Source organism: Thermobia domestica, chromosome 14 (assembly GCF_964235325.1).
Source record: "Thermobia domestica chromosome 14, izTheDome1.hap1.1, whole genome shotgun sequence".
In the NCBI taxonomy this organism is placed as follows: domain Eukaryota; kingdom Metazoa; phylum Arthropoda; class Insecta; order Zygentoma; family Lepismatidae; genus Thermobia; species Thermobia domestica.
In genome coordinates this window covers 12,949,077-12,953,302 of record NC_137467.1, presented here as the reverse complement: position 1 = coordinate 12,953,302, position 4,226 = coordinate 12,949,077, and the positions used below count along the sequence as shown (strand labels likewise).

General features: G+C 37.4%; 1 non-coding gene across 1 annotated transcript; it reads left to right on the top strand.

Moving 5' to 3' along the window:
• Positions 1 to 2,079: 2,079 nt before the first annotated feature.
• On the top strand, positions 2,080 to 2,151 carry TRNAQ-CUG (transfer RNA glutamine (anticodon CUG)). The gene has a single exon. It is a non-coding gene; the product is annotated as a tRNA-Gln (tRNA).
• The last annotated feature ends 2,075 nt before the right edge of the window (positions 2,152 to 4,226 follow it).

Here is a 4,226-nt window from a genome sequence, read left to right as displayed (position 1 = left end):
TTCCTGTAGGCAGTCTTAATTCTGTTGAGACTGATGAAGCCTCTCTGACATGTAGAAGTACTCACAGGTAAAACTGCACAAAATGTGACAATTGGAAGCAAATTTGGGAATATCTTAAGTTTCCACTATAAACCTTTCTCAGTGTCTGATTCAACGTCAATGAAGAAAACAAAAGTTAAAGATCTGCCTACCCTGCTGAAACAAGGTTCACTTTTTCGCTGTATTAATCTGGTTGCAACTTCCACACCAAATTCAAGGAGTTTTCCTTTAGGAGGCCAACCCAGAGTGTGAAATATATGAAGGAACAGAACTACCTGTGATGATACAGTACAGATTACAACCATTCTGTTATGTACACTTATGTCCAAAATGATTGTCGCATATCTATAACTGTCTTTTTGTAAGAATATAATTTGATAATGATTTTGCAGGGTATGTTTAATACTGATACTATAGTTCAATACTGATACTATATGTGTAAATTTAAAATATATATTTGTAATAAATTTCATAGGAAAAGAATTATACATACGAAAATTAGAATGAGTAAAACAAAATGTTGCTAAATGGACAAGAAAGTTTTATTTTCGTTTTATTGTTATTTACTGCTCTTTTGACATGAAATTTGCCATATATATATACGTTTGCCGATTATAAACATACTAACATTATAAGAAATACCGGCCGAATTCGTTATCAAATTATATTCCTACAACAACATATTTATAGACATGCGACAATAATTTTGGACATAAGTGTACATTTTCGTGTTCTTGATTAACTTTCGTCTTATACTCTGGAATTCTTGCTCTCCAGATTGAACATTTGTGAGCTGCACATTCCTCAATTTAACTGAAGCAAGTACTTAGTCTAACATATTCTTGCTCATTTTGACCAAGGTTGTTTTCTAATCCTGAGATGCTGTGTTCAATTCTCATTTTAGAGATAAAAGTAGTTCTTTATTTTGTAATGCTACGCTCAAAGGGTTCCATTTTCTGAAGAAGTCCAGAAGAAAGTATAGAAGTGAGCCCTGTGAATTTAGGCAGAAACCATTCCTACTGAACACTGGTCGCCCGCTCTAAATTTCTAGTCGCCAATGGCGACCTGGCGACCGGAAATTTTGTGCCCTGCATAGATGATAAGCAAAATATAAAAAATATGGTTAGACGCTTATTAATTGGTCTATAAATATTAGAAGTCCTTTCTTTTCCCCCTTTCAATAATGGACTTTTCTACTGATTCTGGAAAATATATCTGTTCGTAAAGAAATTTAAATAGTTTTAAAATAAATAGAATGAAGTTTTAAACAATAAAATAAAACCAGTTCCGAATGCTCCAAATACAATGCCAGAACGAACTTTAAAAAGAATGGAGAGATGGAGTAGGAAGGATAACTGTGATATTTCTTACATGTAAAAGTAAATCTTTTTATCTTCACCTTCTTCTGTTTCTCCCAAAAATTCGCAAAATGTCATTTCTGTGCCTTACAGTTCCCGAGATATGGCTCCTTAAATCTCCCAAAATCTGAACTTTTTTTTGGCCAATATCTGGGGAACGGTCGCCTGTTGGCCAGTGGCCACCGGTTACTATTTGGTAGCAAAATGTTCATTATCCACTTAGATATTGATCAACACCCATATTATCTCTCTATGGCTTACGATTCCCGAGATATGGCTCCTTCAATCTCCCGAAGTCTGAACTTTTTTTTGGCCAATATCTCGAGAACGGTAAGAGTGACATGAAAATTTCATCACTTTCTCAGATGGTTTTTGATGTTTTGATCGAATGGAGGGCTCAAAATTGAAAAATTTGCAAGTAACAGACAGACAGACACACAGACATAGAGAGTTCAGTAACGAATTTTTTAAGTTCGTTGATTACACCCCACAAGTAAATCAAAACATCCCACGCATTCAAATTCTGACATAACTTCTAGAGAGGGACACGGCGGCTCCGAGGTAGATGGTTTACCTCTGGTGCATGGGGTTTCTGGTTCGGTCCCCGCCCAAGTAAGTTTGTGGTGGACAACATCGTGTCCGTGGGGTTTTCTCGGGTACTTCCATCTTCTCCCACATAGGGGGCGCGGTGGCTCAGTGGTAAAGCGTTTACCTCTGGTGCTTAGGGTCCCTGGTTCGATCCCAGCTCGCGCCGTGTGGACTTTGTGGTGGACAAACACCGTGCTCGTGGGTTTTCTCGGGATTTTCCCGTTTCCTCCCACTTTCTTCACTCCACCATTTCACTCATTTCTCATAATCACTGTCTCCTTTAGCCTAACCGGCATAAGCGTGGGACGTTAAACTTAAAGATTTCATTTCATTTTTTTCTCCCACATACTCATTCTACCAATTCTCCCACCATCATTCACTTGCCTTAATCATCCGTCTCCCTTAACCTAAGGGGTATAAACGTGGGACATTAAACTAAGATTTTATTTCATTTCATTACTTGTAAAATGAGTATGAATATTAGTTTCACATTAAAGAGATTATTTTACGGAAATGCTTCTTTTAAAAACTCTGTTCACTATGACATAAATAGCCAAATAATATCTCTAAAAGGTTAAAATAAATGTCCTTTTTTTTCTTAACGTAACTATATATTCAAATATAGAAAAGAGAAAACAGAGAAAAATGTTCGTGTATTTCCGAAGATTTTTCCCTACGTAGTTTACCGTGGGAGTCACAACAAAAGTGTTTGTCACAATGAATTCACAATTTTTGCCTCTTCTACTTCTTCTTTTTATTTATTTTTTTTATTCAAACAGGAAAAAAAAGAAACAAAATCCTACCAACCTTTTTTTTTTCCCTTTTGAGTGTAGTGCATCGTACTGTGAAATAGTAAGAAAGATGGGAATATGCCGGGTTCCAAATTCAAACCAATATGTACTCGTCGTACCCGCTTTACGTTTGTTGGATAAAGCCATCACGACATTCTTTTTTTTTCCTTTGTCCTGTGCTGCACTCTAGCGCCCAATGCTTCGTACTAAACTCTAAAATCGTGCTATTACAGTAAAGCGTCGAGAAAAGAATAAGAAAAATGTGAAAAGAACATAAAGAAAACGGTTCTTGGCGAAAAAAAGAAAAAAATAGATTTCTTCGAAAGTAGAAAAAATGTATAGAAGCATAAAAGTATAAGGCAAGAAGAGAAAAAATTTACAGGAAGTTTTATGTTGTGTCACTCCGACACCAGGTGGATCTGACGTCGCAGAATATAGTGTGGGATTGGTCGGAGGCAAATTGGTGAGGTTTCGAGGATAAAGATAAGCGATATCCGTCTGGCCACCTCTTGAACGTATGGCAAATTTATTCATATTTTCAACAGACAAACTAATGGCGTGTCTCATCCTGTTCTACTTGGTAATATTTCAACACGGTTTCCTTTTCTCCTTCTCTTTTAGGTGAAACCAGCGGAACGTTTCAACGTAAAGTGTATTAATACAACAATGTCGGTCGCCTCTTCTTCGTTGATTCCCCGCCATTTGTTCCGTGCCTTTGTTTCTTAAATCGTCTTTAAGATTAATTTGAATGTTTATCAAACAAAACAAGTGCGAAACGGCAACCATCATCACAATATATGTAGAAAACTTTTACAGAATTATCTTCTGATAGCTATATTCAGTGGCGTAGGTGGAAGGGTCCAGAGTGTACAATTATTTTTACCGTCAATGACACTCTCACCATATTTCCTATTACTAACTACAACGTGGCCCACATGTTGGCCCACATGCATGGCCAAAAAACTTTCCATATTGGTCATCGCATTCAGCAGATGTCTTTACAGAAGTGTCCGTAGGTTTCCTCGCGGTTTGTCTACCATATTTTCATACCCTCAACTCTTTTCATATTCCGTGCTCGTGGGTTTTCTAGGGGGTTCTCCCGTTTCCTCCCACTTTCTTCATTCCACCATTTCACTCATCTCTCATCATCACCGTCTCCTTTAGCCCAACCGCCATAACTGTGGGACGTAAAACTTAACGATTTCATTTTTTTCTTTTTATATTTCTTTAATTATCCACCTCCTTGGTGGACAAACACCATGTGCGTGGGTTTTCTCGGGGTTCTCCCGTTTCCTGCCACTTTCTTCATTCCACCGTTTCATTCATTATTCATCATCATCGTCTCCTTTAGCCTAACCGGCATAACCGTGGGACGTAAAACTCAAAGATTTCATTTCATTTTTTATCCACCTCCTTTAGCCTGTGGAAGAGGCAATACTGTGGAATGTTA